Genomic DNA, 11768 nt, shown 5'->3' on the forward strand with positions numbered 1-11768 from the left:
TGCGCCACAACTACTGAGCCCACACGCTGCAACTACTGAAGCCCGTGCTCCTAGAGCGTGTGCTCCGCAGCAAGCGAAGCCACCGCAATGAGAAGCCTGTGCACTGCGACGAAGAGTAAAAAAAAAAGAAGATTAAAAGAGAAAAACTATATGACTGTTTCAGTGGATGCAAAAAAAATGCATTTGATGTGATTCAGTATCACAGCTAAATAAAAACAATATTAGATTCCAATGGCTGTCATAACAAATTACCATGAATTTGGTGGCTTAAAGCAATAATTCTCTCACAGTTCTGAAGGCTAGAAATAAAAAATCTAAATGTGAGCAGGGTCAGGCTCCCCTCAGAGGCTCTAGGGGAGAGTCAGTTCTTGCCTCTCACAGCTTCTCCTAATTTTTTTTTTTAACATCTTTATTGGAGTATAATTGCTTTACAATGGTGTGTTAGTTTCTGCTTTATAACAAAGTGAATCAGTTATACATATACATATGTTCCCATATCTCTTCCCTCTTGTGTCTCCCTCCCTCCCACCCTCCCTATCCCATACCTCTAGGTGGTCACAAAGCACGGAGCTGATCTCCCTGTCCTATGCGGCTGCTTCCCACTAGCTATCTATTTTACGTTTGGTAGTGCATATATGTCCATGCCACTCTCTCACTTTGTCCTAGCTTACCCTTCCCCCTCCCCGTGTCCTCAAGTCCATTCTCTAGTAGGTCTACTTCTTTAGTCCCATCCTGCCCCTAAGTACTTCACGACCATTTTTTTTTTTTTAGATTCCATATATATGTGTTAGCATACAGTATTTGTTTTTCTCTTTCTGACTTACTTCACTCTGTATGACAGACCTCTTAATGTTTTTTGACTGATGGTGACATCACTCTGATCTCTACCTCTGTCCACACTGGGACCTCTCCTCTGTGTCTGTCTGTATAAAATCTCTCTCTGCCTCTCTCTTCTAAGGGTACATATGATTGCATTTAGGGCCAACCCTGATAATTCAAGATAAATTCCTCTCAAGATCCTTAACTTAATCACATCATTTGCCATATAAATTAATTTTCACTCTTGCTGTGTAATGTGATATTCACAGGTTCCAGAGATTAGGAAGTAAATATAACTTGTGGGGAGGGGACATTCTTCCAGCATACCACAAAACAAATCACAAAGGAATTGTAAAAGACAGCTTCCTTAGCTTGTATTTTAATCAGGATCTTAAAAAAATAGCTACAGCTAATGTCAAACATGCCTTTTAAAACCAGGAATAAGAATGGATGTCCATTATTACCAGTTCTATTCTGCATTATCCCAGAAACCCAAACCAATGCAGCAAGACAAAGAAATAAAAATTCTAAGAACTGAAAAGAAAAAGACACAAAATATTATTTTAATGCAACTATCTGAATATAAAACTTTAAAAACATCTACAGATAAGTTATAGAATTATTAATAGTTTAAGAAAATTGCATTTCTTTTTTTTTTTTTTTTTTGGCCTCCCCGCACATCTAGTGGGATTTTCATTCCCCGACCAGGGATTGAACCCAGGCCTTCAGCAGTGAGAGTGCAGAGTTCTAACCACTGGACCGCCAGGGAATTCCTGACAATTGCATTTCTATATGCCCATACATGGAAATTATATCAGTAACTGTAATCAATTACAGAAATATTTACCAAGTAAAATAGCAACCAAAATATTGGGCTGGCCAAAAATTTCGTTTGGGTTTTCTGTACCATCTTATGGATAAACCTGAGCGAACTTTTTGGCCAACCCTAGTAGAGGGTGTTGTGCTTCCCCCTATGATGGAATACTGGTACTGCACTTGGTCTTTTATAGTAACAACTAGAGAAGGTACAAAATATAAGCAACAATTGTTTTCAGACATTGGGCACTAGACAGAGAAGGATAATAAAAATGGTATCCCGGCAATACCTCTACTTTCTTCCTGGTGGCTCTTTCTGGACCACAAGGTGGGGAGGAGGAACCCAAACAGAGCATGAGAGTCTTACTGAGTTAAGGAGACAGAGATCAGATTTTGGAAAGGTGGTTGGAATTTGGAGGACAAGATGCTAGAGCGGAGAGAGCTATGTGGAGAAAGGGCTCCAGGGACTTCCCTGGTGGTCCAGTGACTAAGACCCCAAGCTCCCAGTGCAGGGGGCATGGGTTCGATCCCTGGTCAGGTAACTAGATCCTGCATGCTGCAATGAAGATCCTGCACATGGCAACTAAGACCCGGCGCAGCTAAATAAATAAATAAATATTTTTAAAAAATGTCTATCCTAAAGAAAGGGCTCCAGAAATCGTCATAGAGGTCACCTTGAGTTTTGGCTGACTACAAAGCAGCACATGCCTAGAGAAAATTCTACAAGGTCAGGCAAAGAAAAGCACTTGGGAGCCCAAAGCTGAACAATTCTCAGAACTAGGAGATATTGAGTTCTCATCAGCCAGAGTGGAGAAATCGTCACTGAACACCTGGGAAGAACTATAGGCACACACACACACACACACACACACACACAATGATGGTGTGTATCAAAGCAACAAAAGAACCAACTGAAAGAGCTCCCAGTGCCAAAGCAGAAACAATTTGAACAAAATAAAATATTACTGAATTACAATCCAAGCAAGAATGATAACCTCATTCATGGAGTGAAGGCAATATTGTTAAGATGTCAGTTTTTCTCAAAATGTTTTAAATGTTCAGTGCAATTTTTTAAAAAGCAGGGTTCCCCCCCCCTTAGAAATAGACAAGCTGATTCCAAATACATGAGGATGAAAAGGATTTAGAATACCTAAGACAATTTTAAGGAAAATTGGAAGGACTTCTACTATGTGATCTAAAATACTATTATAAAGCTACAGCTTCAAGACAATGTGGTGTGGTAGTGGAGTATGAATAAACCTATGTATCAATAGAGAAGACTAGAAAATCCAGAAATATACACATATATGTATATATTCCCACACATATATAGTTTATTCATTTTCAAAAAGGTACCAAGGTAATTCATAGTCTTTCTAATAAATGGCAATGGAAAAAAGGGGATCCATGTGGGAAAAAAAGGTGTCTCAACATTTGCATCACAACATACATGAAGATTAGGAGGCGAAGGAGCAGTACATAGAGTGAAGATGCGGTCGGGGGGAACTGGGAAGACTTTTTCATGGAGGTCACAACCACGGCTACTTCTGATTACTTCTCCAGTTTTATCATTTCCTCTGATTCCTCTGTTCATAATTTCAGTTCCTTGAATGAGATATTCTGTGGTTTGATTCTAGACATTGCCATGCTATTTCATTTTACTGGAATGCTTTCTACACAATTACATCTCATCTTTATTTGGGTAACTCCTATTCATTTCACCTTTTATTTTCCTTTTGATTAATTGGTAAATACATGCAATATTTATAATATATGAAAGATATAAAAAAATTTGAAAGAACACCTGTATAGCCCTCACTGAAAGGGATTTCTAAAACCAACACTAGCTTTGATATTAGCTAGGAGGACTCATAGTCTCAGAATATGGTCATATTCACAGTATGATTTATTACAGTGAATGGATACAAAACAAAATAGCGTAGGGAAAAGGCACAAGGAAATCAGGTGCAAGCTTCTAAGAGTCCTCTCCCAGGGGAGTCAAGTAGGATGTGTTTAACTCTTCCAGCAATGAGTCGTGACAACATGTGTGAAGTGTTGCCTATCAGAGAAGCTCATTAGGGACTCAGTGCCAAGGGTTTTTGCTGGGAACTGGACATGCAGCTCCCTCTGCCTGGCATGTACCGAAATTCAAGACTTCCGGATGGAAAGCAGGTGTTTGGCATAAACCATATTGTTTAGGCACTGTGAGCCACTCTTATCAGGCAATGGTGGGAACCCTCCCAAGATGAAATCTAAGCTCCCAGACACTAGCCAAGGTCTAAACTTACAAGCAGGTCTTTCTAAGGATAGCATCTCAGGCCTGCTACTTATTCTGGTACCCACTTCCTGTTTATGCCCATCCCAAATCCCAAACACTTCCCCTCCACCCATCAAGTAACCACCATATTAATGAATATTTACTGTGACCTTGCTTTTTTTTCCTACAGATTTATTTTATATGTATGTATGCCTATACAATTTATTTTCGGTTTTGCAATGTTTTGAACTTTATCTAAGTAGAATAATGTACCTTTCAATTTTTCATTTATATAATGCTTGTGATGTTCATCCACGTTAATATCTGCATTTCCTAGTGTGTGTGTATGTGTATGTATACACACATACTTTATTGTTTAAACTTAATTATATGTATATATGTGTTGTGTGTGTACATATACATATACACATTTGTTGGAGATAAAATATAATCTTCAGGGCTTCCCTGGTGGCGCAGTGGTTGAGAGTCTGCCTGCCAGTGCAGGGGACACGGGTTCGAGCCCTGGTCTGGGAAGATCCCGCATGCCGCGGAGCGACTGGGCCCGTGAGCCACAATTGCTGAGCCTGCGCGTCTGGAGCCTGTGCTCCGCAGCAAGAGAGGCCGCGATGGTGAGAGGCCCGCGCACCGCGATGAAGAGTGGCCCCGCTTGCCGCAACTGGAGAGAGCCCTCGCACAGAAGCGAAGACTCAACACAGTCATAAATAAATAAATAAATAAATAAAAGAATGTGAATTTCTAAAAAAAAAAAGAAAAAAAAATAATCTTCAACTCAATAAAGCATTATCTTTAAATTTGCTCATTGATACATTATTTATTTTAATAACTTTACTGATTTCTTTTTTTTAAATTTTAATTAATTAATTAATTTATTTTTTGGCTGCGTTGGGTCTTTGTTGCTGCACGCGGCCTTTCTCTGGTTGTGGCGAGCGGGGCTACTCTTCGATGCAGTGTGTGGGTTTCTCATTGCAGTGGCTCATCTTTGTTTTGGGGCATGGGCTCTAGCACGTGGGCTTCAGTAGTTGTGGCTCACAGGCTCTAGAGGGCAGGCTCAGTAGTTTTGGTGCACGGGCTTAGTTGCTCCATGGCATGTGGGATCTTCCCAGACCAGGACTCAAATCTGTGTTCCCTGCATTGGCAGGCGGATTCTTAACCACTGCGCCACCAGGGAAGTCCTGACACATTATTTATATTAGTGAAAACAACTCAAATTTCAATAGAATAATGAATAATTAAGTTATACGGCAGGAGATAATTTAAAGATAATACCGTACCGAATTGAGGATTATATTCTATCTTCAACAAACTTGTATAGAGAATCCATTATGTTCTAGGAAGGCATGAGCATGGATGTAGATGTATATGTCTGTTCATGTGTCAAGTCCATAGTTTTTTATTACCATAGGTTTATATTGTTTTAATATCTGATAATATCAGTTTTCTTAATTGTCTTATTTTTCCAAATTTCTTGACAATTCCAATTCATCTAATGTCTTATTTGGAATTTAGAAGCATAGTACATAGTACAAAAACCAACAAAATTATCTTCTGGGATTCTCATTAAATTTACATTTTGCTCTGGATTTGACTCTTATTTTTTCCCAAATGGTTACTGAATTTTTTCCAACTCATGTATTGAAAAGTTTATATTTTTCTCAAAGGTTTGCAATACAACCTTTCTTGTATGTTAAATTCCCACATGTTGTTCTACTCTATCGGTTTGTCTATTAATATTTCTCTATAACACTACTCTAATATTTTAGGCTTTTATGATATATTTTATTATATGGTATGGTTGGTTCCATCTTATTGCTCTTCTGTTTAAAAGATTTCCTATCTTATTTCTTGCTTCTTTTTCTATATGAAACTAAAATCCATTCGCCTATTCTCATACATAGCCTTAGATATTTTTTACTGGAATCCTACTAAATTTATGAATAAACTAGAAAGAACTGACATCTTTTTGAAACTGAGTCTTCTGTGGAGAGATAGACAATAATCAAAATAAGCAAGCTAAATATATGATATATTTTTTGATGATAAGTGCTAAATAAAGCAGGGAAGGAGACTGGAAGGTGGGGCTGGAGGTTGCTATTTTAAATAGGAGAGACTCACCAATATTTTAGTATAGACTCTAATGAAGTGAGGGAGGCAGTTCATGTTCTAGACCTAGGGAATGGCAAGTTCAAAGGCCCTCAATAATTGGCTTTGGCTAAGAGCACAAATAGCTCACCCATAGTAACGGGAGACCAGGCAGAGTGTCCCATCTAGATGCAGTTCAATGTGTAGATGCGGTGGTAGGCTGGGGTAGACAGTCTCTTGTTTTCTTAGTGAAATAGGAAGTTGCACAGAGTGAGGATGTGGAAGGCAGTGTTAAGAGGAGAAGTGGACCCTGGTGTTAATAGCAGGCAGCACTAAGGGCCTATTCAAGAATAGTGACTGTGAATTCACGGTGAGGACTGTCAACATGGCTGTGCACAGTTCTCTAGCCACAGTCAGCCACGTGGGTAAAGGCTCGGAGGAGGCAAGAGCTGGACTTACTCAGGGTTGTGATTTAACCAAGCAGGAATCACAAGGCAAGAGAAGGGCAAGGAAACTGAGGATGAAGTGTTTGAGGTTAATAACAGTGACTGTGGCATTTCTGCTGGATAAGGGGAGAAGTGAGGGCAGGAGGGGACAAGGGACTCTGACCTTTCTTGGGTCTTTTAAACTAGCACATCAAAATTACTTTGTAAAATTTATTGTAAAACTAGCTTTTTAGAGATTATTCTTCAAACTATAAATCTGTGAAGTGATCACCTCATTATTTTAATTAATTAAAGAACGTAATTATTAGTATTCTTACAAACCTGAACATTTTTCTATCCCCAGAAGTTATCATATAACCAAGAATGTAACAATGGTTAAAGACTCTGTTATTAAACTTCAACATCAATCATAAAAGAAATTTCACCCTTGTAGCATTCAAATAATTATCCATAATCTATGGTATTAAATACAGGCATGGAATGAATAATTAAAATTCACAGAAAATGGGAAAGTTTTGGATAACAGTTAAGTGTTCCATTGGATGCTTAAGCCTTTTCAATTTTTGATACACCAGAATAGCAAATCTGATTAATCACCATTTTATATTTTCTTTCTTCCCTTGCAAAGGATCTGAGAAGTAAAATGGTAGGCTATAGGACAAACCCTAGGCCTTGCTGAAAACAAGGCCATGATTTGTAAAGTACTGATTAACTGTCCAGAAATAACTAAGTTGACTTTTATCATTTCTAACTCAATAAAGCATCAAACCTATATTTCCTTCCCCCTCACTCATTTTTCATAAAATCTCAGAGTTGAAAAGAAGGCAAGCATATACCAGTGCTTAGCTCCTATGTGGATTTTTGACAAGGGGTCATACAGTTTCTGCTTTTGTGGTGCCAGTGATGGGGAAGTCCAAATTATTAACCAATTGACTTCAGCTCTGTTTGCTATAAAGTTCTATCTCAAACTGAGCCTAAATATGTTACCATAGTACTTTCACCCACTTGTCTCGGGCCTGTACCCAAAGTCACACTATGTAGATTTGATTCCTCTCCCACAATATAATCTTTCAAAGAACATTTTAAAAAACTGTCATGTTTTTTACTCGACATAAAAAGCTATACTTTTTTCCCACTTCTTTTAGTCATTCTTCATATGATCTTCTACCAGCCAAACCCTTGTCTTCAGATCAGCTCCAGAGTATGGTTTTACAATTCAAATACTACAAATAAGGACAGCCCAACTCAGAGAGGATCTGACCTATGAAGGCCTCTATTATACTTCTATTTGGATAACTTAAAATTCCATTTGCTATTTTTAGTATCTATATCACATCGCATTTGTTGCTCTTAAACTGTACTCCTGTGTGGTTGGTTTCCTGGGCCAAGTTCCACCCATTACATTTGTCTATATTAAACTTTATTCTCCTAGATTAAGCCCATCATTTCAACCTACTACCTTTTTTTAAAAAATATATTTATTTATTTATTTATTTATTTTTGGCTGTGTTGGGTCTTTGTTGCTGTGCACAAGCTTTCTTTAGTTGTGGTGAGTGGGGGCTACTCTTCGTTGCGGTGCGCGGGCTTCTCATTGTCGTGACTTCTCATTGTAGAGCACGGGCTCTAGGTGCACAGGCTTCAGTAGTTGTGGCACGTGGGCTCAGTAGTTGTGGCTTGCGGGCTCTAGAGCTCAGGCTCAATAGTTGTAGTGCACGGGCTTAGTTGCTCCGCGGCATGTGGGATCTTCCCAGGCCAGGGCTCGAACCCATGTCCCTTGCATTGGCAGGTAGATTCTTAACCACTGCGCCACCAGGGAAGCCCCCTACTACCTTTTTGATTGTGATTCTGTCAAATCTAGTAGCCTTCTAGTTTTACCTCATCTAAAGATTTAAGCAATATACTCTCAATGTCATTATATCTATAGCTATAAAAAAAGTCTGATTACTAAGGAGTCTGTTCTTCAGTTTTAAAGCACTTTCCCAGCTTGACATCTAACAGCACTGTTTCAGTCTTTTCTGATTACTTCATTGAGTACAAATCCACCCACGTTACGTCATCTTGTCTACAAAAGCATCGTGCAATGCTCGACATTCCCTCTAAATGCTGTAGTATTTGTTTCATAAATCATCTTTAAGTACAACTCCATAGTGGGTATCATAGCTTTAAGCCTACAGTTAAAGACCACACTCTTATGATTTAAATACAGCTTCACAAAAATGTTTTAGAGGTCTCTGGCTCAAGATAATGGACTGAACACATATATTTGTCTCGTGTTCCTTCTGAAACTCCACTAATATTATGCTCTGGAATTATAGAAACTTATGTAAACACTGGAAGAGGGAAGATAATGAGGGGATTTATCCGCAGATAAGAAATTTCAAACAAATCTGGAAAACAAAGTGGGACAGAAGTGTGTTAATGGGTGAGATGGAGCTCAAACTGCAGTTCAGTGAGATAGCAGTGTAGTTAGGAGACCAGCCAGAACCTGGAGATCAGAGAGTAGGAATGCAGAGTCAGGCTGAATATATGGAAGAGCTGTGCTAATCTAATCCCAACTTTCCTGTCTCACCCACCAGAGGCTGCATCACAGAGGAGAAAAAGTTCTGATTTCTAAGGAAATTAAACAGTTTGAAGGCCTATGTTTTCCAAGGCGAGTACTGGGTTTGATTCCCTAATGATGAAATACTTCATCTGCAATAAATGTCCCTCCAACATATAACAACTTCCCATCTAGGGAAGAGGCTTATAAGGAGGCAGTAAAAGGAGAAACCCACACCAACTACATGAAATAATCCATCACATCTTTTATTCTTAAATATAAAAGAACTAACAAGTTTCAACAGATGTATCAGGGAAAGAAAACAATGTGAAAGAGCTAGACCAAGATACACAAGAAAAAAATAATCCCAGAAGAAACAGATAATTCAAGAAACAAAAAAGGGCTTGAAATAAAATAATTAGCCTCAAGAAAATATTTTATACATAAAATAAAATAAAATCCTTTGAAAAAGTAACAGTATAAAAAAAGGGTACAATAATAATACAAATGTGACAATAAAAATATTTCAATAGAACTAGAAGATAAAGTTGAAAAATATCCCACGTTACCTTTCAAGGTTTACTGTGCATAAGAATCACCTGGGGATCTTATTAGTGAAGAGTGTAGTTCAGTAGTTTTGAGGTGAGGCCTGAAGTTCTATATTTCTAACAAGCTCCCAGGTGAGGCCAGCGCTGCTGGGCCATGTACACACTATGAGTAGAAAGCCCATAGTTATAGAAGTTAAAAACAAGAGAGTTCAAAATTATAAAACAAGAAAGAGGAGTGAAAGACAATCTAGGAGAGCCAACATATGCAACTAATTAGAGTCGCAAGAAGAGAAAATGGATAAAATATGTCAAAGAAACCACAGAAGAAAACTTCTGGAACTGTAAAGTGATTCAAGTCTTCAGATTAAAGGGGCTCATTGAGTAGGGTTGAGTAGGATGAATTTTAAAAAGATCCACTTCTAGACACATTCATATGCAATTTCAGAACACATGAAAATAAATAAATATAAATATCCTAAGAACTTCCGGAGAGTAAAAAGTTAGGACAACTATAAAGGAGTTTGGAAGAGACAGATATAAAACTTCTCTTAGATGGATTGGATGCTGGCAGGCAACGCCGTCGCAATTCTGAGTGTAAAAACTTGGGACGTGAATTTTTAGTTCCTGTTGCTCTTGATCACTTAAGTTAGGGCAAAACAGTAACGTAACCAAGATGTGATGGACACCAAAGGTTGGCTGACCCGTTTCCATTCCCAACATCCTTCTCCCCTGCCTGCCTCTCCAACAGAGGCTGGTAAATCCCAGTGCTTGTTTATAAACTTTGTGCAACTAGAAGTGGCCATTAGACACCAGTCTGGTCAGTGAGATGTAGGCAAAAGTATGCTGAAGGTGTTTCTGGGGAATTTTGGTCCAAGTTTCACATGTGCCCCAAAAGAACTTTTGTTTGTTGGTTGGTTATACAGCTATTAATGTGAATTTATTAATCATGTTACTTAAAGAATCTATATTTTCAGTTACTTTTAGTATGCTTTATCATTAAATTTCTGAGAGGGTCTGTTAAAATCTCCAGCTACATTTATCAATTTATCAATCTCCCCCTGTAATTCTAACAGTTATTGCTATAAATCTTTTAAGGCATTAGAAATTGTTTCTTGGGCCCTTTTGGCTCTCTGAGTAGCACCATGGCAGTCGGCAAGAACAAGCACCTTATGAAAGGTGACAAAAGGAAGCCAAGAAGAAAGTGGTTGACCCATATTCTAAGAAAGATTGGTATGATGTGAAAGCACCAGCTATGTTCAATGTAAGAAATATTGGGAAAACACTAGTCATGAGAACTCAAGGAACCAGAATTGCATCTGATGGCCTCAAGGTCATGTTTCTGAAGTGAGCCTTGCTGATCTGCAGAATGATGAAGGTGCATTTAGAAAATTCAAGCTAATTACTGAGGATGTTCAGGGGAAAAAACTGCCTGACTAATTTCCATGGCAAGTTTGAATGGGAAAACTCATGGATCTACATAGTGAAGGTAGTAGTTCTGGAAAAGCTACTGGGGATGAGACAGGTGCTAAAGTTGAACAGGCTGATGGATATGAGCCACCAGTCCAAGGATCTGTTTAAAATTCAGGCTTTTAATGGTGACAGATAAAAGATCTTACTTGTGATAAAAAAAAAAAAAAAAAAAAAGAAATTGTTTCTTGGAAATTCCCTTAGGAATTCCCAGAGGTTAGGACTCAGCACTTTCACTGCTTGAGGGCCAGGTTTGATCCTTGGTGGGGGAACTAAGATCCCGCAAGCCCTAGGGCGCTGCCAAAAAGAAAAGAATTGTATCTTGATTATATTGTTAGTCTTAATGCTCCATTTTCCTTTAGAGCTGAGCTTGCAGCCTGAGTTGTTTGCTATCACTTCCGGAACTGGGAGGTTGGCCTATGCCATGAGAGTCTCTTTATGTCCTAAGAGAGAACATTTTATAAATATTCCAAAGATACTTAAAATTTGCTGATGTAGGGTACTTGCTCTTTTAAATTCATCTATAATACTTTTTTCTGGTCTCTGACCATTGATCACTAATTTTTTTCAAAAGCAGTCGTTAATCAATACTTCTGTAATGGTCAATGTCAATAGTGAGACAAAATCTTTTGAAACCTTTTTATTTTTGGCAAGCAGTTTTAGAGTAAGTTGTTCAATCTTCACCCGCCTCTTCCTCCTTTTCTTCTTGTTCTAATATAATCTTAAATTAATTCATATACATTTAATAATAAAATAATAAAAATAATAAAATAAAA

The 11768-nt window shown here is 38.2% G+C and overlaps 1 pseudogene; it reads left to right on the plus strand.

Annotated features, from left to right (window-relative positions):
* The first annotated feature begins 10667 nt into the window (after positions 1-10667).
* Positions 10668-11103, plus strand: LOC103006416 (40S ribosomal protein S3a-like; annotated as a pseudogene).
* The last annotated feature ends 665 nt before the right edge of the window (positions 11104-11768 follow it).

This window comes from Balaenoptera acutorostrata, chromosome 14 (assembly GCF_949987535.1).
Source record: "Balaenoptera acutorostrata chromosome 14, mBalAcu1.1, whole genome shotgun sequence".
Taxonomy (NCBI): domain Eukaryota; kingdom Metazoa; phylum Chordata; class Mammalia; order Artiodactyla; family Balaenopteridae; genus Balaenoptera; species Balaenoptera acutorostrata.